The sequence below is a fragment of the Mustela nivalis genome (genome assembly GCF_964662115.1).
Source record: "Mustela nivalis genome assembly, chromosome: 5".
Taxonomy (NCBI): domain Eukaryota; kingdom Metazoa; phylum Chordata; class Mammalia; order Carnivora; family Mustelidae; genus Mustela; species Mustela nivalis.
In genome coordinates this window covers 34,135,858-34,161,107 of record NC_139024.1, presented here as the reverse complement: position 1 = coordinate 34,161,107, position 25,250 = coordinate 34,135,858, and the positions used below count along the sequence as shown (strand labels likewise).

General features: G+C 38.2%; 1 long non-coding RNA gene across 1 annotated transcript in view; it reads right to left on the bottom strand.

Annotated features, from left to right (window-relative positions):
- The window catches only part of LOC309864880, an 84,652-nt gene extending 69,076 nt beyond the window's left edge, over positions 1–15,576 (bottom strand). Inside the window, exons 1-2 of the long non-coding RNA XR_014311808.1 lie at positions 15,487–15,576; positions 13,179–13,282 (exon numbers count right to left, since the gene is read on the bottom strand). This is a non-coding gene — a long non-coding RNA (uncharacterized lncRNA). The remainder of the gene's footprint in view (positions 1–13,178; positions 13,283–15,486) is intronic.
- Between the last annotated feature and the right edge of the window lie 9,674 nt (positions 15,577–25,250).

Genomic DNA, 25,250 nt, shown 5'->3' with positions numbered 1-25,250 from the left:
TCAGAGTTGGTTACTATAGCTGCTCAAAACTGTCAGGGCTCTGGGTGGTCTTCTCTACTACTTTATTGGCCCTCCTCTTATGGTCACAAAATGGCTGTCACACCTCCAAGTGCCTTTCCCTCACACCACAACTCCTAAGGCATGAAAGAATATGGGCTTCCCTCCACTTTTAACTCCCTGGAGCAGGAGGGCTTGAGTGGTATTCCACCTTCCCTGCTCACATTTCAGTCATATATCTGAACAAAATCAGAGATTTGTTTGCAATGAAGTGGGAGGAACAAATATAGGACAGCCCATCAGTAGTGTCTACAGCTGGAACTCCGTACTCTTCCACAACAGAAGTCACGTTTATCAGCTATTTTGTGTGATTATTCTTGGGGTAGTCATACGTGAGTAGAAGGTTCCTGACAAAGATACAGAGAATGTATGTATGTATGATGCCCAGGTACTCAACAGGCTTTTTCTTCTAGCAAGGACCATATTTTCAAATAAGGCAAGTATAATCTGAAAAGGTGAGATGGTTTATGGAATGCTTCAAGAACACCTAATTATCTTCACTTTATGAATAACCCCAGCATTAGCATGTATTTTATTTAACTATGCATCCATTTATATGAATGCCAATGGTAGAGACTTTGAAAGATGTTCAGTACACTTGCAATGAGTGAACTGTAAAATATGTGAATTATACTTTAATAAAGTTGCATGCGCACACACACACACACACACATACACTAAAAAAAAAAAAAAAGGTAATTTGGCTTTTGCACTGGTGGTCTCTATCTTGAGATAATTTCCCTTGAAAGTAGCCATCATGTTGTGAGAAAGCCCAGGACTGATGGAGAGGCTTTGTATAGATATTCCAACAAAAGCCTCAGCTAGACCCTCGGCTGACAGCCAGCATCAACGGCCAGACACGAGAGTGAGCCTTCAGATGATTCCACCCCAGCTTAGGCTTCAGACATTATGGAGCAGAAATAATTCATCCCTGTTGTACTCTATCTGAATTCCTTACCCTCAGAAACCAGGAAACATAGTAAGTGATGATTGTTGCAATGAGCCACAGAGTTTTGGAGTAATTTGTTTCATCAGTAGATAACTAATACTGACACTAGTGAAATCCACAACACAAATGAAGATAAAATAATGACTATGGCAAGATGTAAAATGAAGATATTGGAAGAAGTGACGGTATATAATTAGGGGATGAATTTATTTCTCACAATAAATCCATAAAAATCTAGGGACTCGGGAATGGCTTATGGCTATGATATGCTGAGTGAGTAGGCACTAACTAGAGTTTATAAATAAAATAACTTTTTTAGAGATTATGGAAAGGTAGCAATGAATATGGACTTTGATAAATCTCCTAGGTGCATAGCCCCACTCTGCCACATTAGCTCTGAGACCTGGGAAAAGCAACCTCTCTGAGACTGTTTGTTTTCTTATATGAAAAATCAACATTTTGGAGGATTAAATGAGATGATATGTTGTTAAATACTTAGCATAGGGCCTGGCTCAGTACTTACTGGTTATTGTGGTTACTATCATGGAATACTTGGGGTGATACCAATAACGTGGCCCCAAATTACCCCTCCCTCGAAATGTGCCACTTAACCCACTGATAGGAGATGAAGATAAGAAGTCTTATGAAGTCTGTCTTGTGAACATATCTGTGAGGTTCAAGCATTTCTAATGAATTTTCAAAGTCATTTGTAGAAAATAATCACAGAATCAAGAATTTCAGTGGCGCTAAGCAGCTAACGATGGGGTTATTTCAGTGGCTGCTAAACAGCTAGCAGATGGGGTTTCCATTTATTTATTTCAAGTAAGTCCTGTGATTTGATGGTAGTATTTCGGAGGATGTCTTCATTGCTAGAGAGGTAGGATGGCCATGTTATTCTTTGCATGGCTGTTTAACGGATGATGGATTTTTCCACACGCTATTTTCTATGTTAAAAAACAAATGAAGCAAGGTTCGAAGCAAAAATGATCTAAAATACAGAGATGATAAAAAAAAAAAAAAGAGTTGACTCTTTTTCTTCCATTAATGTTATTGCATGTCCGTGGTCTGAGTAGCTTATCTGGAGTCAGCAGGTTAATAAGCAGCTTCAAGCAATCATGGCTTACTACTGATAGCCAGCGAGGACACTGTGAATCAGATTCATCTGACATGCACATCTTCAGTTGTATTTCACTGAATGACCTGAGGTTGTGCACAAAAAGGCAGGTTGACCTCTACTAAGAAATAAGCATGCATTTGGAGCTTTGCATTCTCGCTGTATCATTCCACTCCTTCAAGGACATCTGCAAAGAATTGCCATCAGAGGACACTTATAAAATAAAGAACACCTTCCTGAGATTTAATGTGTAGTTTCATCTGTATCTTACCTGTCTTTGTGTCCCTAGCACTTTACATGATTCCTAGATCATAAGAGAGACTCGATAAATGTATGTTGAATTGAATTGAACTACTGAGTCAGAAAGTAGATGCCAAAGCATCAGAAGAATCCCCTGCAGAGCCTTGAGAATAAAAAAGTGATATTTTTCCCTTAAGCCCAATAGAGGCTATGCTACACTGGTTGCTATACTTTTCTTACTCTCTCCAGACCTTTTCCCTGGTCAGGACTATACAGTTGAACATGCTAGATCAGTGCAAAATCTCCGGAGCACAATGCCTGACTGCAAGCCTCAGTTCTGCCACTTTTCTAGCAACATTACCTTGGCCAAGATCACTTACGCTCTCTCTGTCTTAGTACTTCATTTGCAAAGTGAAGTGCCTACCTGTCAGGGTTACTGTGAGCATATGTAAGTAAAGACAGTGAAGCTAGCACACAATAAGCAGTCCCTAAATGTTAGTGGTAATGATAGACATCCAACCTGGTATCATTTGGGGCGTGCAAATGGGGCCAGGTCCTAATTCCTACCCTTTGCTAAAGGGGTGAGGGAGCCACACAGATACTGCAGCAGAGAATGCTCCTGGCACTCACACACTCTCCGAAGGTTGCCTGGAAAGGGTCTTCTTTCCATCAAAGCTCTAGATGCTATGATGGATGGAGAATCACCTTAGAAAGCCCAGCTGTGAACAAAAACACAGTCTTGGTCCCTTTCTTTCTCTCTCTCAATCCCCCCCCCCCAACACCCGCCAACCTTTCTTTCTTTTTAAGATTTTAAGATTTTCTTTATTTGACAGAGAGATAGAGACAGCCAGAGAGCACGAGCAGGGAGAATGGGAGAGGGATAAGCAAAACCCCTGACTAGCAGGGAGCCCGATGTGGGGCTCCATCCCAGGATCCAGGGATCATGAACTGAGCTGAAAGCAAACGCTTAACCTGCTTAACTGACTATGCCACCCAGGTGCCCCCAGTCTTATTTTATTTCATTGGCAGTTATTTTCCTGCCAGTTTGGTTTCAATTAATGACAAAATGGCCTAAAACTTGAACAAGTCCTTGATTTTTCTCAGCGAACTAGGCAGTTTCCTCAAATCATCACTAGCCACCTTGTTCTGCACATTTAAAAATATATACTACAAAGGCTTGAAATGCTGCCACCTAGAGACAGTTATTTCCTAAAACTAATCAAGGCAGTAATCTTGAAAGACCAATGAAGAACTTGGGTGTGCATTCACAATGCCATTTTAAAATTCTATACTTTTATAGTTATAGAAACATGACTAACTGAACATAATAAACACAACAAAATAAAATACAATAAAATAATTCTATAATGTAAATTGGTTACTTACCTAATTTATATAAGATACATAGGATCAAGAAAAAGGGGAAAGGAATTCAAAATAGAAAAAAACAGCAAATGGGACTATCTAGGAGATTGAGCCTCTTGCCTTCTGGCCTACCACCCAAGCATGGGGTGGGAGTCCCCACTGCTGTGCTCTGATAAACCACACTCGTCAGGAGAACAGAGACCAGATGGTATATACCTTGGCCATTTCCTAGAGCCTCATCTACAGGCTTTCTGTATCTCTCTACAGGTTTCTCTGTGCACACAACTCTGGGTAAACCATTTTTAGGATTCAGGGATTGAAATTACACAGTAGAGGACAGGACATAAGCAGCAGTTAAATTTTTGGGTTATAATTTGAAATTGCATGAGGATCAGAAGAAAATGAAGGAACATATTTCTACCCCACAAGAAAAAATGTTTTGTTAATACTATCCATTATGCATGGGGGGGGGGAATCCAACCATAAATACACTGAAGTTTTCCATGACTAATGACCAATGTCTCCTTTCCAGCCTTCAAATCTCTTTTGCTGACATGACATTTTTATAAACTGTTACTGTCTTTGATTCTTGGTAGGCAAACTTCATTTTTTTCTCCTATTTTTTCATTAACCCCTCCCTACACTGGTCTACTTTGCATTCACCTACAAATTTTAGGAGTAGAATCATTCCATAATCACCTGCAACCGTCCAGCCTACAATGAAAATAGAATGAAGCAAAGTCACGGTGACCTCAGATATATTTTTAGGTCATTTGATAGAAAGGTGTCACACTTAGGAAAAAATAATAAAGAACTTTAACTCCTAAACAGTGTCCTAGCTACTACAATCCAGCAGATACTTAGAAATCTAAAGTGAATAAAAGCTGGTGTTCCTTTCCTTGGACACTGGGCCAAGTGGCAATCCAATTTCCCAAATACACTCGGGAAGAGGCATGATCACGGCAACCCCCTCCCCTCTATTTGGTGCCTGAATTCTCAGATAGTATATAATGCATTCAGAGATGAGATATAAACTTGTGTCTCCATGCTTACAACAGGATAGTATTTTTTGAAGTTTTTAATCTTAATTCCAGTTAGCTAACATACAGTGTTATAGTAGTTTCACGCATACAATATAATGATTCGATAATTCCATACATCACCCAGTGCTCATCACAACTGCTTTCTTTAATCCCCATCACCTATTTAACCCATCCCCTACCCACCTCCCCCCTGATAACCATCAGTTTACAGGATAGGATTTGATTGCCTGTGTCTAAATGCAATCACAATAAAATAATAGATTTCAATTAGGAACAGGCATCATAATAATACTGTATCACATTTGCTCTGGAAGGCTAGACCAAGGACAAGAAAAAAATGTAAGTAAAAAGAAGTTCTTCTAATTTTTTTCTCCCTCTATTACCATGATTTTGCTCTGCTACAGTCAAACTCAGGACTATTCCACTGTTTTGAAGAGAATACAAAGTAGGTTCTGTTTTCTCTGCCAACTCCATGCTAAATTGAATATTTGAAGCTGTTTTATAATATCTGTTATAAGTAATGTTTTTGAATGCCTTTTGTTAATATGCTACTTCAAATAAGTAGGCAAAATTTATGAGAAAAAGATTCATAAGCCGCATGAAATTACAAAAAGAGAAAAAGCAAGGAAGTGCAGTATTCTTGAGATCAGAAACTCAGACATACACAAATACTTGCAAATGCAAGTGAAAATAGCCAGAATAGAGCCATGCCAAACTAAGACATCTCTAAACCATTGTGAGATGCAGATAAAAGTCAACATGTGAATAATCACATATTCATCACTCTTATTTATATGTAGCATTCTTCTATTTCATGCAAACTAAAAATTTATTCATGTGAAATCTCTGAACAGGAGGATGGAGGACAAAATAATCTTTTTCCATCTCTGAATGGCTGCCCTCTCCACACTTCTTAAAGGTTAGTGGAGAATAATTATCCTGAAATTTCCCCATGGTGGAAATGGCCTGGCCAAGGTTTGGTCCAGATTTTAATGAGCAGGATATTTTTGTGAGAAAATTTTCCCTGATTTCTTGTAATGGTTTGTCTAAAACTAGGTTTTATGTAAGACCAGGGAAACAATTCAAAAGCTACATCTTAATAATTACTAAACTTTCTTCTACATATAAAATTACTTTGAAGCATATAATGCTTCATTCATTTAAAAGTCAGTAATTCTGACTCTCTCTAATGTACTCAAATTGCATTAGGCTTATAGAATTCTGGATAACCTTAAATGAGCTCTGCATTCACCAAATCTTAATAACACATATGATTCAAACCCATATATAAAAGCCAAAAATGAAAATAAATCAGAGTTAAATCGTTTCCTAACATCTTCACCCATATTACTATATAAATCATAACCAGCCTATTACCAAATTTTTCCCTGAAATGATTTAACAGGTAGTGTCACTGCATCATCAAATTGCAGAGTCCTCTTCCATACTGTTGCCAGGGCCCTCTTGGACATAGATAGCTTTCTTGATATGCCAGGGAGACATAAGCAAGGCAGAGAATAATTCATAATTTCACTGACTGACACCCACTAGCATCATGGGTACAGATTACAATATCACGAGAAAAGCTCAAAAGGATCCATTTTTCTCTAAAGTTTTTTTCACATTAAAATATCTACTCTAATTCCTTCCCAACTTGGGTTGTGGACCCAATCCACAACGCTTCACAATAAATAAAGCTGTTATCAAGAAAAGTAGAAGAAAAGAGCTTTTGATATTTCTTTCGAAGAGTACCATCTGATGTGCTTATCTGGTGATGTACCATATTGCCAATTAGCACTCTAAAGTTTCCATATTCATTCAGGTGCTCTTGATATTTTGGTACCTGAGTTACATAAATCTTCCACAGCAAATAAGTAAAGATAAAAGTGTGCCTCCACTTTATCACAAAGAAGGTTGAAATAAGCCTGAAACCAAAATGAAATACAAAATGAAAACCTCTATGGAGGCATTATTAATTCATTTTTATTAATAAAAAAATTGCATTTCTATAGAAAGCTGCCATGCCCCGTGAACAAAGGAGAGATAATAAAGTCACAGCAGTGACAGACTTTTAAATTCTGAGCCTTTCTCCTGGGGACCTATGGTAGTTCATCTAAATTGAGTGCTAGGCTATTAGAAGATATAACTGTATGATTACTAAAAGATCATAACTAAGGTCACATAAATTTCCTTGTGCTTAAATTCACAGATACTCAACAAGTGTAATGTTGTCATTAGAATGGTTCCACAATTAACAATATTAGCATTTTCTTATCTGCTTTATAAAGGTGGACTATAGTAAATGTACTTATTCTTTTCTCACATGTTACTCTGCTTTACTCAAATCTTCCTCTGACTGTACTCAAGTCCAAACAAGAGGAATCTTCGTGCCTCCAACCCAGGCAACTCTTCAAAACTAAGTTTATTTTCATACCGTCTCCACCATATTACATTTCTCCTTGGCTATAGCCAACAGCTTCCTGGTGATAGTCAAAATAACCTGACCGGTATCCACTGTCTCCATAAACTCTTCCCAGCCTGCCTTTCCTGTCTTAGACCCTGGTGCACAGCCACTCAAAACCTCTGCTATAGTTGGGCTAGTTGGCCCTTTGTTTTCAAGCGCATGTAGACCCACTAGCACACAGCCCTGTTCTTCAATTTTCTTTGCTTGGAATGAGCTCTCATCCTTTTCTCCATCAGTCTGAACCCTACCTTGACTTCAGGGTAAGGGACAGTCTTAGGTTCTCTCTGAAGCTGTTCCTAACTAGCCCATCTCACAGTTGTCTATACTTCTTAGGGAGTTATATTACATTTATTATCTTTACCAGTCAATTAATAGTTGTCATATTTCTTACATTTTTAATTAACTGCTTGAATATTTACATAGTTCTCTCCATACATATATTTAAATTTAGTAAGAAATAAAGACACTTTTTTATTATTGTTTTTGCCTTTAATTGTCATCCCTCAGTGTACTATACACAGCAGGTGTTCGACAAATGCTTAATTTACTCAAATAAACTCAAAGAGCAACACAAGGGATTCATGCTACATCTAAAACATTCCTTTCCAGAGAAACCTGCTAAGCATTGCTCTAAGTTGCCAAGAGGAATCTTATCCCCTGGGTGTCATTAAAAATAGATACAGACTACATTGTGTTGGATGATATAAAGGAAAGTAATAACTCTGGGAAGAAATAACCAAGGGTGTATCGGCCCCCATTCTCCTGTTTTATTATTCTTGAGGTATTTCGATGCCTCCAGACTGTAAACATCCAAAAGAAAAAGATGATTTAGTATCTGGGTGGGAGCTTTAATCTCCAGTGGATGCAGGGAATGAAGTAAACCATTAGGGATAGCGAGCTCTGTTCGCGGCTCTAACGTTAGGCCTGATAAATCTGTGAAAGCTCTAACATATAAAATAGAGCACTATCATTTCATATCAGATAGTTTTCACAATACACACTTCCTACATTAGCCAGAATCTACTACCAACGCATCCCTCCATCTCATCCTTCAATTTCGTCTCTCCTGTTACCGACTCTGCCTTTGGCTTGGACTGCCAGACCACGTACGTTTAATGCAGTTATGGATATATTGCTGCTTGGTTCCTATTTATCCTGTGTTTTGATTCTCAGTTCCTCCTTTCCTTTTTTTTTTTTTTTTAAGACTTTATTTATTTATTTGACAGAGAGAGAGATCACAAGTAGGCAGAGAGGCAGGCAGAGAGAGGGGGGAACCAGGCTCCCTGCTGAGCACAGAGCCAGATGCGGTGCTCAATCCCAGGACCCTGGGATCATGACCTGAGCCAAAGGCAGAGGCTTTAATCCACTGAGCCACCGAGGCGCTCCCTTTTCCCGACTTTGCAAATAGTTGTCAGTATTTCATTTTAATTCATATATCAACTTTTTAGCTATATCTGTTTGTATTATTTTGGGTGGTTATCCTAGAGATTAACACCACCCTCTACTTAGACTTAATAATGTATTAATTCATGTAAAATTAACAATCTTGTGAGAGTAAAATTCCACTTAACTACTTCCTATTGTTTTGCTATTGTTTTTATGTATTTTACTTGTGTTATAAATGTCATGAACCTCAGTCAGTTATCTTATGCAGAAAATAGGAGTAGAAAAAAAAAAGTAATGTTTTATATTTACCTACATGTTTGTCATTTCTTGCTTTTTCCTTCTTCCCAGTAAGCTCAATTTTCATCAGGTGTTTTTTCTCTCTGGCATGAAGAGCAGCCTCGAATATTTCTCGAAAGTATAGGCCTAATGAGAACTAATTCTCTGAGCTTTCATTTATCTGAAAATATTTCTATTTTGCCCTCATTTTTTTTTTATATTTTATTTACTTATGACAGAGAGATCACAAGTAGGCAAAGAGGCAGGCACAGAGAGAAAGAAGAGGAAGCAGGCCCTCTGCCGAGCAGAGAGCCAGATGCGGGGCTCAATCCCAAGACCCTGAAACCATGACCTGAGCTGAAGGCAGAGGCTTTAACCCACTGAGCCACCCAGGCGCCCCTGCCCTCATATTTTAAGAGTATTTTCATTGGATAAAGAACCCTAGCTCAACATTTTTTTTTTCTTTCAGCATTTTGGAGATGACATTCTGTTGTCTTCAGTCTTCCTGTGTTTCCTTTTTTTTTTTTTTTAAGATTTTATTTATTTGTCACAGAGAGAGAGCACAAGCAAAGTAGCAGGCAGAAGCAGGGACAGAAGCAGGCTCCCCTGAGCAAGGAGCCCAATGCAGGACTTGATCACAGGACCCTGGGATCATGACCTGAGCCGAAGGCAGCAGCTTAACTGACTGAGCCACCCAGGCGTCCCTCTTCTGTGTTTCTAATGAGAAGGCACCTAACGTTCATATCACCAGTCCTGTGTGCGCAATGTGACGCAAATCCATGTTTGCTTTCCAATACTTGACTATGAGGCGCCTAAAGTGTGACTCCTCTTTGTATGTTTATCTTTTTTGGCAAATGCTGAGCTTCCTGGATCTGTCAGATGATGTTTTTCACTTAACTTGAAGCCATTGTTTTCTTCAAATATTTTTCTTCCCCAGTCTGTGTTCTCATTTTTTTTCTGAAATTCAGACTAGTCATATGTTATATTACTCAATATAATCCCATAGCCACTGCAGTGATGTTATTTCTTTCTTCAATGTTGGTTTTCTTTCTCTTCTTCAAATGAGATCATCTTTATTGACCTGTCCTCTCTTCTGCTTCCTCCAATCTGCTGTTAAGCCCATTCTGTGAATTTTTATCATTTCAGAAACTGTCCATTTCAATTCTGAAATGGCTAGTTTTTTTTTTTTTATAGATTTTCATTCCTTAATACTACAGGAGGTCATCAAAAAGACATAACTGCTAATTGACTCGTGAGGGGACTCAGGCAATCAGAAGCTCCTCGTTCTCTTCCCTGTCATTGAAATGTACATTCCAGCCATTCTAGGAGCCATTGCAAGGACACAGACTTGCGAGAGAAATGTGTTGTTGGAACAATCTGGACTGAATATGATTGAACTCCACTGAGGCTTCTATATAAACTTTAGATTCTGGTCGTTGGTTATGGAGACCTATTCATCTTGCAGATGCCCAAGGTGTTTATTAAAATTACCATCTACCTACCTGTAGTGGTCTGCCTCTTTATTTGGTCTCTGCTTGCCTTATGTGTATGGGAGCCAGTTTTGAATTTCACTCTGGGAACTCTGTAGATTGTGAATCAACATTTACTGAGATTTCTCATCTCCTGATATTTCTCTGAGATTTCTCATTTCCCTTGATATCTATTGTTCCCCTTAGGTCATTTAACATATTTACAAAATCAAGCTTGAAGTCTTTGTATGCTAATTTTCACATCTGATTAATGACTTTTTGCTTAATTATGGGCCACATTCTTTGTTTGTTTGTTTTTTTTTTTTGCACGTCTAAAAATTTGTGTTGTATATTAGATACTGTGTTTCATTGTAGAAATGCTGGAATCTATTATTTTTCTCCAGAAAATGTTGGGTTTTTTTCTGGAAGGAAGTTAAATTACTGGATGATTATTTAGAATCTATGGAGGGTTAGTGTTGTGCTTTGCAAGGGTAGGTGGGTAGAAAATCCCTGCGGTTTACCAAATTCCCTAATTTAAAAGGACTCAAACTCCAACCTCTGTCTTCTCTGCTTTGAGAAGCATCTAAAATTTCTATCCATTTGCCATCCTTTCAGCTCTTACTTTCTAATGGATTTCTTGGCATCTTCCCCATGCATACATGGTTCAGAAGTCAGCCAAGGACTTGAAAAGAGTTCATCTTCATATGTTTAGTCTCTCTTTCCATAAACTCCTCCTTTGCAGGAGGTTATTCTAAATGTTCAGTCACTCTGGCATTCTCAAACTCCATCCTCTCATTTGTCAAACCAGTAGAATTCTGGCTTTCAGTTTAGGTAAAGATATTCTATATCATGCAGGTGGCATGTGACTTGTGTTTTTAAAAAATTATATAAATGTCTATTTCACCCAGTGTGTATGACTGTCTTCTTTCAAGGATTAAATTTTAAGTTCTGCCTGCTTCTGGCCATTTTTCAATTCCTTCTAATCATATACACACACAACCACATGTGTGCATAGATGTATGCATACATACATGTATATATGTATGCATATGTGTGTGTATTATAATTACTATCAGTGGAAGAGTCAGTTCAGTTTTCTGCAGTTACTAGGATTGGAATTCCATCCTTGGCATTCATTTTCAAGTCATCACTCTGAATTACAGCAATAGCCTCTAGTTCCCAAGGGCCTTTAACTCTTCTTTGACTCACAATTTTGCTCTGTTAAAATATATTCTCCCTGCAGCAGCCAGAGTTATTTTATTAGAAACCCAGTATTAATCATGCCACTCTCCTTAACATCTTTGTATGGCTTCTCATTAAACCAAGAATCAATCCAGAATTCTAAGTATCATCTTTAATAACTTACACATTTGCCCTCTGTCCACCATTTCTACTCCAACTTACCTGCTCTATTTGTCCATCAGGTTCTGGTAATACACCAAATATTTAAACTTACTAAACAATAACCCTGCTCAAGAATTTCAGATATTCTGGGGTGCCTGGGTGGCTCAGTGGGTTAAGCCTCTGCCTTTGGCTCAGGTCATGATCTCAGGGTCCTGGGATCGAGTTCCGCATCGGGCTCTCTGCTGGGCAGGGAGCCTGCTTCCTCCTCCTCCTCTCTCTCTCTCTCTCTCTCTGCCTGCCTCTCTGCCTACTTGTGATCGCTGTCTGTCAGATAAATAAAACCTTAAAAAAAAAAAAAGCAAAAACAAGAATTTCAGATATGCTGTGCCCACAGCTAAACCAGTGTTTCTACTCCCTATATCGGCCACCTGACTTAACCTTCAGGTTGTCATCTAAATATTACTTCCACAAAGATGGTAGGGCTGATTCCACAGATTGTGTTAGTCAAGTACTACATTATAAATGGTGAAACCCTAATACCCTTCTACTTCTGGGCTTGGAGAAAACTGTCAATCCAGTTTCAATAATCCATAAGTCAAAAGCAGGCGACTGAGGGATTTCTTTCTTGGGGTGACCATCCCTAGAGGAAAGCCCTAACAGATCCCTTTATGACTAGTGTTCTGCAGTAAAACTGCCCGGCTGGATTATGCTACAGAGAAACCCACGAGTCAATACTCCAGTCTGTGTACATGCAGAGAAGGCTTCCTCTCACCTACTTGGGTCTCCCTCTGAAATGTGAACAGACAGGGACAACCAGAGAGTTGAGGGCAGGGCCCAGGATTAAAAACAGAGGAATGCAACATATCCTGCAAAAAGAAACTTTCAGGAAACAGAAATTTTGGATTAAAAAAAAAAAACTTTTAAAAAATCTATCATTAATGCCCTCATAGAACTAAGCTTTCCTCCTGTAAAAGGACAAAACAGGAAATTTTAACTGAGGCACCAAGATATGATGAGCACTAGATACTAAAATTTGTTAAGAGACAACATACAGTAAAACTTAAACATTTCGAAGTGATGTGGTGGAAATGTAGACAACTCTAAATCTCATACAGAGAGTATAAATGGGTTAGCGGAAATGGAGAAAGGATTTAAAAGAAAGGTTTTTGTGGGAAGAGCTGTTGGGATGCTGTGAGCCAAGGTGGGGTGCAGAGAATCTTCAGAAGGAACACTCAGAGAACTCGATGTGTGCCCCAGAGTTAGGAGGGCCATGTGGACTGGTGACTGCCTCCTGCCTAGGAACTCTGGAGGGCAAGAGCACACTGATAGTTCACTTAGGTGGTAGCAAGGAGAGGTGTTCCTTCCTGCTTTGGGGTTAGCAAAGATGCATCCCTGCATTCTGTGGACAGATGTGGCCACATATTAGAGAGAACAAGCTGGAGAGGTATCTCAGATCCTTTCCAAAACCTACCTGGAAAAACAGGCGTCAGCAAAGAAGTTAAAGATGGACCGCTCGACTCCTGGGGGCTGATTGCTCTATTCAAAGGGGTGACTACTCAAATCTGGTTTATGAGTCTAAACCAAGAGAGAAACACACCAGGGGTTTGGTTTCCAAATAATTCTGTAAATACATTCCAGGTCTACCAAAATAAAGTCATTAAAGGACAGAAACAGTAGTATAATGATTGCCCAAATGCATAGAGAAAACAGCCAAAGTGTTGATGGAATTAATGTTGAGATGGTTCTTGTCTTTCTTCCCTTTCATAAAAGTTTCTCCAAAGGATGATTCAAGTTCTCCGTGTTACTTTATCAGAAAGGATGGGAGACTAAACATTTACCTAGCACTAACGATATTCCAGGCACTTTCTGGGAATTTCATCTTAACTCATTTGATTTTTCCAACAATCCTATTATATAGGTAATATTATTACTGTCCTTTTACATATGGATCTGAAGCCTAGAAAAGGTTAAGAATTACTAAAATCATGTAGCCACTAAGTGTATAGCCAGGGCATCAGTGCCTCAGTCTGGTTCCAGAGTCTGTGCTCTTAATCAGTATATTTTATGGTCAGCTCACTTGTTCCAGATGAAAGATTATTTCCTGGCATATATCCTTGATTATAACACATACTACTGATATTCTGACATGTTTTCTCTTTCATTTAAAACCACGTTGTAAGGGAATAGGTTTCTATTGTTTATAGCTGTCTTGCTATTCATGATCTTTCTTCAGAAATAGAAGCAAAAAGAATCTGTACTACTCAAAGTCTATTGCTGTCATGGGATTAGTCTCTGGGGTCCAACTACTTTACACTGAAACAAGGCAATAAGTAGCTTATTACTTTGATCAAAATTTTCTTAGTTGAGACAATATTTATGTTATTACATCATAACTGAGAGTTAAGTTTGAAAGAGTCTATGTTTTAGACATGCAAGTCACATTAAAAATAAGCCTGGCTTAAGAAGCTAATAAAAGAAAATCAATTTTTTCCCTGGAGATCACTATTTTTTGAATATAGTTTGTGTTCAATCTAAGTAGTTGCCAATATTCTCAACTATAAATCTCACAGTTTAGGTTATTCAACATAAAGCTAACAGACCTCAGGAAAAAAGTGAAACATTTTCCATCCCAGTTGTATCTAAAAGGCAAGACTGTTAACATCATAACTGAGATTTTTCAGGTCTCTCAGAATATGGCACACATCTGGGTAATGGGAAAGGTCTAGATTTCCTGATCACTGTAACTAATTTTCATTTATTCACTAATTCAACAAATATTTATTGTGCTGCTACTGTGTGGTAGGCATAGACACTAGAAATCCAAAACTGAATAAGATAAATGTGGTCTCTGCCCTCATGGGGTCTGCGATTGAGTGGATTTCTCAGAATTATCTAGATCTACTTATCCCATGTACCATTTGTAAGTGGGAGAAAAAGTAGACAATCAGGTGACCTCTGGATGAGGACTTTCCTCTTAAAAAAAAAAAAAAGGCATTAGGGGCTTATGTGCAAAGTTTAAACACTGAGATATTTATTTTACTTTCTCTTTGGACTCTTTTTTTTCTTATAGCACCACTTTTTGTAAGCTGTCATCTTTACATTCATAAATAAAAATTTTATTTCCTTTAACCATATTTTCAGTGAGCATGTTTCTGTTCATTTTCAGTTACTCCACATAGCCTGTCTCCTTTTCCCAAGGCAGAAACAGAAGCAGGGAATGGATGGGCTGAAGCAGCGTGCTGTCAAGGGAGTAGCACGTAACAACTGGGTGGTTTGGAAATAGTAGCTTCCTTGAGCTTCCTAGGCTAAGTCAAAATAGACTCACGTCCATGAGATGCTTGGCAAGAAGTTTCTTGGCCCTGATCTCATTTTAGTCAGGCCAAAAATAGACATCATCCTAATTCTCATTGCCTTCCCCAACAGTACAATGTTAAAATAACAAAAGGAAAATATTGGCAACTTATGAAATCTTGAGTAGCAAAATGGAATGTAGCAACTAAGTTAAACAGAGTTCTATATTACCTAATGCTCTCATAAACTCCCCCTGAGGGGTACTCAGCGGTTAGCAGCCTCCAGAGGAGATGCACTTGCCAAGGAACTGGGTGAGATGCCAAGGGCACTGGCATCAGACCAACTCTTGACTTCCTTTGACGATGGGCACTTCCCAGGCCTCGCTCTCTCACCAGACCAATGTTGGGGATGCCCTTTCTTCTCAGCCTCTGAATTTCACAATTCTTAAAATTGTGTCTTACCTTGTTTACTTTTCCACCTTATTTTACCTTTTATTGTTTCAGCTCCCCTTCATTTCTCCTCGTTTTTCTCTTGTTTCAGGATGTCCTGGACCAATGTATTTTTTTTTTCCACGTGGAACCTGCTGGGAGTAAAATCAACAAGGATCTCTCATCTATACTTAATTTTCCTCACAGCAGGTGCTGTGATACAGCAGCAATTCTAGACAGAAATGTGGTAAGGCTTTTGTTGCTGCTGCCTTGCTAGTTACCAGAAAATCAATAAATGATTAGAGCACCTAACAGAGTGAATAATTCCAGGAGCATTAAAATGATGATGGAGGAAATCACTTAAAATTCATACATGTACTTGTTCTTTGGCTGTCAAGATTCCAAATTAACATGCATAGTAACCAACCAGTTTCTTTTTTTTTTAATTTTTTATTTTTTATAAACATGTATTTTTATCCCCAGGGGTACAGGTCTGTGAATCAGCACCCACCAAAGCACATACCCTCCCCAATGTCCATAACCCCACCCCCCCTTCTCCCAACCCCCCTCCCCCCAGCAACCCTCAGTTTGTTTTGTAAGATTAAGAGTCACTTATCAACCAGTTTCTTAATATACTGTTTAAAAGAGTTTTTTAAGGTTGATTTTTTTTTTCCATGCTTTGCAAAGAGGAAAACAATTTAGAATTTGTGGCAATCAATATAATCGGATAAAAATAAAGAAATTCAGGGACGCCTGGGTGGCTCAGTTGGTTAAGCAGCTGCCTTCGGCTCAGGTCATGATCCCAGCGTCCTGGGATCAAGTCCCACATCGGGCTCCTTGCTCCACAGGGAGCCTGCTTCTCCCTCTGACTCTGCCTTCCACTCTGTCTGCCTGTGCTCACTCTCGCTCTCTCTCTGACAAATAAATAAATAAAATCTTTAAAAAAAAATAAAGAAATAAAGAAATTCAGTAAGAGTTCATTTGTCCAGTATTTGTTCAGGTAAATAAATTTTTTGGATAGCTAATGTTTAATCTTTATAACATAAAAACTTTAAAATTTATAATCACTTCAACTTCAACAAAAGCTTTCAAAATTCCTATGCACAATTCCTTCCTTCTTGAAATCTGAGTATTAAATAGAATTTCATATTTTTCTTGATGCAAGAATTGCAGTTACTCCTTTGCCCCTGCTCTAAATATGCCTTTGGTTGTAATTGGTTTTTACAGCTTCCATCTTCCTACACCTGGCAGAAAAGGCCACAACCTCACTAAATGAATATAGCTCAAATTTTCAAGTCCACATTTAGGCACTCAACACCGATCATCAGTCCTTCTCTTGTTGATCTTCCTGTCCTCCCTACAAAATCTAAACTGTTACTCATGACCTCGAGCTTTCAATTCCAGTCCTCATTCTCACGTCCTTCGGTCTTCCTATTACATTGAGGAAATGGAACCCTTCATCAGTCACGATCTTGTTCCTGCTTAATTCATATTTCAACCTCAGCTTCCCTTCTTCAAGGGATGAATGGGCCCTCTTCCTTCCTTCAACCTCTGTTCTCTATTCTGCTAGTGTGTTCAGGATTTCTGTCAACTATTTGCCCTGATTCTTTCCATCTAAATCTGGTTTGGATATTGTCCTAGAAGCATACTTAAGTCTGTTCCATTTTAATGAAGAATGAAACAAAGCAAAACAAAAACTCCCACGGATGCTATGCCAAATTTCAAATTCCATTGTTGTTCATACCGATTCTCGCTCATGATGGTTTGTTTCTTGGGTGTTTTATAATTCTGAATTTTGAGCTCTGGTAATGTAAATCTATGGAAATAATGATAGGATTGGAGTTAAATGTGGACTTTTCTGGAGAGCAATTGTATTTGTTTCTGCCAGACACCCGCAACCACATCATCCTAATTCCTAGGATTGGGATTCTATAAATCTGAATAACAATTCCACAAGAGGTCAGTGTTGTGTATAGGAGTTCTTAAGAAATTCTTTCTTTTTGCCCTAGCCAGAACCAGAACCAAGGATGAACCAGCGACCTTGTCATGTATCTTTGCTGATGGGAATATTTCCTTTTCTAGCTTAACTTTTTACTGAGAAAATATTCCTTCGAGGGAACTGACTATTGGAATCATTTTGCGCAGGTACAAGGTTATTGAGCCATGAGAATACAAGCCTCTTTGCATCAGAAAATACCTTCATGCAGCCACAAATCCAGTATTGGCTTACCACACCAGATTCCTGCTTTTTCTTTATTTATGGACAATGAGGAATTCCCTTATAAATTTTAAAAAGTTTTTGCATTATGTCCATCACATTTTGTAGTAGGAGAGCGAACCCTCCATAGTGATAGGAGCAAAAATTCTCAGGTTTCTCGAACAGTAAGATTGAAGTCCATTCTATCAAGATAATGTCAGACTGAATCATTGTGATTATAGGGAGCTCCAAAATACAAAGTTTTCTAGAACTACAAAACAAAACGTTTATAACTTATTTCGTTACAAAAAAGAATTAGTACAAATTTCCTCACCTTATATTAACCAAACAGATAAAAACAAATATCAACCTTGCAACCAACTATGGGAATTATATTTAAGATGATTTCCATTTCAAAGAAATGAGGGAAATTTAACCGAAAATTTAGGCAAACTGCCTAAAGTCACACAACTATTAAAAAATAAATCTAGGGGTGTCTGTGTGGCTCAGTCCTTTAGGCATCTGACTCTTGGTTTTGGAACAGTTTGTGATCTCATGGGTTGTGAGAAGGAGCCCCGGGCCAGGCTCCACACTCAGCAAGGAATCTGCTTGATATTATCTCCCTCTGCTCCTCCCCACTCATATACGTGTTCTCTCTCCCTTTCTCTCTAAAATAAATAATTAAATCTAAAAAAAAAAAAAGAAAGAAAGAAAGAAAAAAAGAAATCTAGGATGCAAACGCAGAGCTCTCTTTTTTAAAAGCCCACAATAAACAACAGATTATATCCTCTACTACTTCTAACAGTGTAGTTATTGAGCAGCCACTATAAAATAACTATATTTGAATAAAAATAAAAGATAAAAGTCATTTATGCATCACAAGCCTCATAAACAACATTCTGTAGCCTGCCTGTGTAGAGTGGTCATAAGCGACAGGGCAAGTCACAGGAACCTCCATCCATGTAATACTGAGACAGAGGCTAGACACCCAGTTGAAGTTGCAAAGGAAAGAACTGAAAGATAAGAGAGAAGCCAGAAAACTCTTTAATGTGCTGAAAGTAACTGTGCACCTAGAACTGTACACTATGGTAACTAATCATCAGAGTAAGAGTGAAATAAAAGATATTTGGATTCATTCATTTACACATTTTTTTCCCCAAGGATTATTATTGGGCACTTAGATTTATCTAGATCTAGTGACATGGTATTAATGAAAGTAAAGTTTTTGGTCTCATAGTTCTGAGTTCTGAGTTTCTGAAATGAAGTGAATAGGATAAGAGTAAGGATGTCAGCAGGTCTGGTTCCTTCTAGAGTTTCCAGGGGGAATTCTATGCCTTGCGCCTCAGGCTATCAGAGACTGCCTGCTGGCATGGCTTCACTCCAGTCTGCCCTCTCTCTCACTGCTCTTGCAATCCTTTTATAAGGACTCCTGTGATTATATCAGGCCCACCCAGACAATCAAGGATAATCTTCCATCTCAATAGCATTAACTTAATTACAACTGCCAAGTTCCTTTGTCATGTAAGGTAATACCGGTTCTGAGGACTAAGGTGTGCACATTCTTAAGGGGGACATTATCCATCCTACTGCAATACACATGCATTTCTATTGGATTTTACCTTGGAGTATAAAATATTCATTATGTTCAGCATTAGTAGATAAGCCAATCAGTGTTTCTAAATTGTTTTATCTACTTACATTTCCACCAGCTGTGTTTCACATACACACCAATACTTGGTACCATCAGTCTTAGTTTTAGCTGTTCTGGTAGATATATATTGTTTTATCATTACCTTAGTTTTCATTTCATGTCATTAGGAATCTCCTAATAATTAATGAGGTAGAGCAGATTAGCCCATTTCAAATGTTTAATTGTAATTTAAATACTCTCTTTTGTAAAGTACTTATTAAATCTTTTGCTCATTTTCCTGTTGGGTTGTAGTATTTTTCGTACTGATTTGTAGAAGTTCTTCCTATTTCTTGCATACAAATTCTGTGTCAGATGTATGTGTTGAAACTATTTTCTACCACCCTGTGTGTTCAATATCTATTGTTATCCTTGATGAAAGTTTTTTATTTTAATGTACTTTAATTTCTCATGGTTTTCCTTTAGGTTAGTATTGGGGGGGGTGTATAAGGAATTTTTAACTACTCCAAAGGTGAAAAAAATGCTTCTTTATGGTTTCTCTTACAAACCAACATTTTCAAAATATTTCCCTAGCTGCTTTGTGGGCAGTAATCTTAAACTGTATCAATTATATCAATTAGAATTAAATTATATCAATTAGTAATTCGCCTGGATTCACTTTTTAGATTTTGCTGAAATTCTTTCTACCACTTTCACATGATAGACATTAAAATGCAGGAAGAAGTAATACAAAAATGGTGTTCTTCCCAGACTTATCAGCTCCTTCAAATGGGAGCTTTCTCCAAAGCTTCACCCAGAGACAACTGTAACACCTTCTCAACCACTTCACTTGCAAGAGAGGTAAGGAATTGTCATTTTTTTAGCTCACTACTATGGCACTTCAGTATAATAGGTACAATTTTTAACAGAAGAGGAGAGAAAGGATCATTGGGAGGTACTTAGCAATATTTACTGAGAGGATAAGAGTAGAAGCAGGATGATCAGGTAACAAGCTGTTCCCATCACCCACTTAAAGAGGACTAGAATGATGGTGGGGGGTGTTGTAAAAGTGGTCAGATTCTGCAGCCATTTTGAAGATCAAATGGGATTTGCTGATGGACAAATAAAGACTATGATAGTTTCACTACTGATGGCTATTTTCAGAAAGTATTTCTTTTTTTTTTTAAGATTTTATTTATTAATTTGACAGAGAGAAATCACAAGTAGATGGAGAGGCAGCCAGAGAGAGAGAGAGAGAGAGGGAAGCAGGCCCCCTGCCAAGCAGAGAGCCCGATGCAGGACTCGATCCCAGGACCCTGAGATCATGACCTGAGCCGAAGGCAGCGGCTTAACCAACTGAGCCACCCAAGCGCCCCTCAGAAAAGTATTTCTAATGGATCTATCTCATAATGAAGGGATTTGAACCAAGAAAGAAGGAGTAGAAGGAAGATGAAACGGGGGGGGGGGGGGGAGGGAGATGTTATGTCTTTGACTAATTTGGAGAATAAGATAATGGAATAAACTTTAAAAATTATATAGGTGGAAAAAATTAAAGTTTTCTAAGATCCTTCTATTATTCAAGAGGAGAGCAGATAAAGGCTATTAGAGAACAGGAGGGAGAAAATGACATGGCCAGGGATAAAGAAGAAAGGAAAGTACCTTTTGGAAAGACAAACTATTAGGTACAAATATTCAGAGCTCTACAGGAATCCTGCAAATTTTGAGAGGGACAACCATGTGGCATGTGGCTGGATGCCAACCTTCATTATGGGTGCTGAGGAAGATTTGTATATTGCTGGAGCAGTAAATGGGGGACAGAATGTATACGGTTATTTCAGGAGATTTTTAGGAGTCTGTACTTCATTGTTTTGACCAATGCAGAGCCATTAAGTATTTTTAAAAGCATGTATGGCATGAACCATGCTTTTAAAATAATTATATTTTAATATAAATATGTTATAGAAATGTAAACTGAATTGGCAAAACAGGTAAGTGACTACTGTAATAATCTAATATATAATGTGACAATATCTCACCTCAAGGCACTATGTTATATGAATGTGTGAGTACAAAACTGAATGACATTGACCTTAAAGCCAGGAAACTCATAAGACAGGTTGCTGGTGTTTGAAAAGAGAATTGAACCAGGTGAAGCATGTCAGAGTTTAGAGGCAAAGAATATTTGGCGTTCGAGAATTGCTAGAAGATGTCCCTGATGGTTGGTTTTTTATACCTTCTAACCACTCCCTAGCATGTGTGCACACACACAAACACACACATGCACATATGTACAATGTCCCTTTCCACTGTGTGGCTGTGTGTTATTGAACAAATGCCATGAGGAAGAAAAGCCACTTTGGGTTTAGAACATGATTTCATGCTCTATGCTTAGAGAATTTCATATTTGTTGTTTAAGAAAGCAACGTATCAAATTTCTGAAACCTAGCTAAACAAATAATTAGTAATACTTTAAGGACTTCATGGGGTGCCTGGGTGGCTCAGTGGGTTAAAGCCTCTGCCTTCAGCTCAGGTCATGATCTCAGGGTCCTGGGATCAAGCCCCTCATCAGGCTCTCTGCTCAGCAAGGAGTCTGCTTCTTCCCTCTCTCTCTGCCTGCCTCTCTGCCTGCTTGTGATCTCTCTCTCTTTCTCTCTATCAAATAAATAAATAAATAAAACATTTTTAAAAATACTTTAAGGACTTCTAAACACATTTCTTTTTTGATGTTGTTGTTTTTAAGATTTTATTTATTTCTTTGAGAGAGAGAGAGAGAGAGAGAGATCCTAAGGAGGCAGAGGGGCAGGTGGAGAGGGAGAAGCAGGCATGATTCCATGAACTTGGGGTCATGACCTGAGCTGCAGGTAGACGCTTACCTGACTGAGATACCCAGGCACCCCAACATGTTGCTTTCTCTACCAAATTACTCAAAAGAAAGCCATCGTAGACAGAAATGAAATGTGTGAAAACCTCCACATCATAGAAGTGAAATGTGTGGCTTTTCATAGTGTAGCTATAGGGTTGAATCTCAATTCTGTCTCTAGTGTTGGAATCCAAGTCTCAAGTAAAACTAGGTACCGAGTCTTTTTTCTCTCATATCGCTATCGATTCTAGTGCATATCATTTGCTTGAAAAATGAATGTCTCATATTGCAAAGAACACAGATGTGCCTTTCTTTCTCAGCCAAAATGATGAACAACTCCAGTAAGCAACTATTTTGTGAATGGGTTTGTATGGAATGCCAACTTATACTGCAAAACTAATTCATCCTTCTGCTAACAACAAACATTCACCCAAATTTCCCCCCCACCCACCTGACAGAATAAGTATGATAACACATACAAGATTTTAGATAAACAATGTATTTATCAAGTTCTGAAGCAGTGTTCAATCAAAGCAATTTTATAGATTTTCATGAGGAAAATCCATTAGACTTTGCTCTATTACAGTATATCACAATCTAGAACATTGTACTGTTATAGAATTTCAAAGAAGCAATCTTGTTATGAATGTGGTTTGCCCTCAGGAAAAGCAACTGGAAATTTCTAACTTTACTTATAAAACATGCATATCTTGAGGAGTTGGGTGTTTCATTACTGACCCTTTGTTTACTGTCTGATTTTTTAAAAATTTATAACGAATATTTCATGAAGTAAAATAAGAGGTTTTGATGTTTGTTGGTAAAAGGTTGGCAAAAATTTTTTTAAATCTCAATGCTTTCTATTATATTTGGACTTTAGTCTGAACTCTGGGGTCTCTACTAAATTAAAAAAAAAATCAGATAAGTTTGTGAGGCATTAGTACTTGGAAAATGAATAGTCTTAATTATGTCGACTACTTCGCACTTCCAAGGCAATTAGTGTATAAACAACCCTACTTTTGTACTTCATGTCTAAAAGGAAGAAATTTCCCTGTGATATCCAAGCTTAGCCCATCTTTATTGGTTTTCTACGACTGCTATAAGAAATGACCACAAACTTGGTGGCTTCAAATACCGGAAATACATTCTCTCCTTTCCTCATCCTGCTTCCGGTGGCTACAGGTTTTCTTCAGCTCCAGGCAACACCACATTCCCTTCCCCCTTTCTGTGTGCCTCGCCCTTAAAAGGACACACATGGTTATGGTAAGGGCCTACTCAGGTAATCCAAGATAAACTTGTCCTCTCAAGAGACCTAACTTTATCACATCTTTTGTCATATAAAGTAATATTCATAGGTGCTCTTGGGTGGCTCGGTTCCTTAAGATTGACTCTTGTTTTCAGCTCAGGTCCTGATCTCAGAAAATTACTTTTCTTTTTTATGTCCTAAGACATAAGTGTCTAAGGTCAGTGGGGAAGCCACTTGAAATTCTCTCCCTCTGCCCCTCCCCACACAGGTGGACACACACACTCTCTCTCTCTTTCTTTTAAATGAATAAATAAATCTTTTTAAAAAATAAAATAAAGTAATATTCATCAATTCTAGGAAACGAACCTGGATATCTTTTGGTGCTGTTTTTCAAAAGACCACACACCAGCTCTCTGTGATTTTATCTCGTACTTTTCTACAGGTCTGGAATTTTCTCCCCTTGATTCCCACCTCTCTGCTGTCTCCTCCCTTTCTCTCATCTTTGATTATTTCCCCTTCAATAGTTCCTTCCCTTCATCATATATGCATGTTGTGTTAGTTTACTAGGGCTGCTATAACAAAGTACCACAAATTGGGTGGCTTAAAAAACAGAAATTTATTTTTCCACAATTCCAGAAGCCAGAAATCTGAGATCAAGGTGGGTGCAGTCTTGCTTTCTGAGGCCTCTCTCCTTGGCTTGTAGATGGTTGTCTTCTCTCTCTCCTCACATGATTTTCCCTCCGTACATTTCAGTGTCCAAATGTCCTTCTTTGGGAGGACTCCAGTCATATTGGATTAAGGCCTACCCTAATGACCTCATTGTACCCTGATTACATCCTTAAAGACCCTATCTCCAAGAACAGTCACAATCTGAGGTGCTGGTTTTAGGACTTCCACATATAAATTTGGAGAAAACACAATTCACTCCATGACACAGAGCATCCTTTCCGATTCTGGAAAAAAACAAGAACAGAAAAACCCTCCATCTAAAGAAATACTCCCTCAAAGTATCAACTGTATCAAATATTTACTTCCCATCAAATAATCTGTGTTTCTCCACATTTCTTGGCCTTCTTGCTATAAGGTGTAACCTTGGGACTAATTTTGGGGAAGCTGTACCACAGCTCTAATGGACCAATAGAAGCTTATACTATGAAATGTGGACATAAAAAAGAAAAGTAATTTCATTTTAGGGTCACCATCTTCTAAGACCTACAACAAATGAATGATAATGCTAGTTTCACAAAAAGCATTGTCTGTGATACTCTCAGCTCCATTTTGTTCTCATGTCCTTGGCTTTCATCAATGGAGGCTATAATAAATAGCTTCACAAAATCTACTGTGACGTTTACTGTAGGAAAACTATTTACTATAGCACATCTCCAAAAGCCTTTGCTTCCCCTGAGGGTCTCTCTTCAATTTTGGCCAATGATAATCCTGTAATTGACATATTTGTTTTTGTTTTGCTTAAAAGCTGTATTTGGGGTGCGAGTCATACAACTAAAATGTAAGCTCACATGAAGGTAACAACCAATGAAGGTCGTTCATGCATCCTCTATGCCCAGTATAGGTGTTTAATAAGTACGTATTAAATAAATGAATGAGCCAACTTTATAGAGCTATATGGCCTGAATACCTGCAGTATTTTCCCCCAGATCTTGACTTTCTATGTTTACTTGTATGGGGGGGGGTAATACTTTCTCTAAATTATGAATGTAAGTATTGTAAAAGTTATGAAAATCTCTTTAATAAACATTTTGTTGAATGGATTATCTCAGTTGATTATGTTGTTTCCACAGATCTGATACTTTTAAATGATGAAATGCCAAGAACAGCCCTAGCAAGAGACTTCACATATTCATTCCATCTCAGGTCAGCAGTCATCACAGAAGGGGTT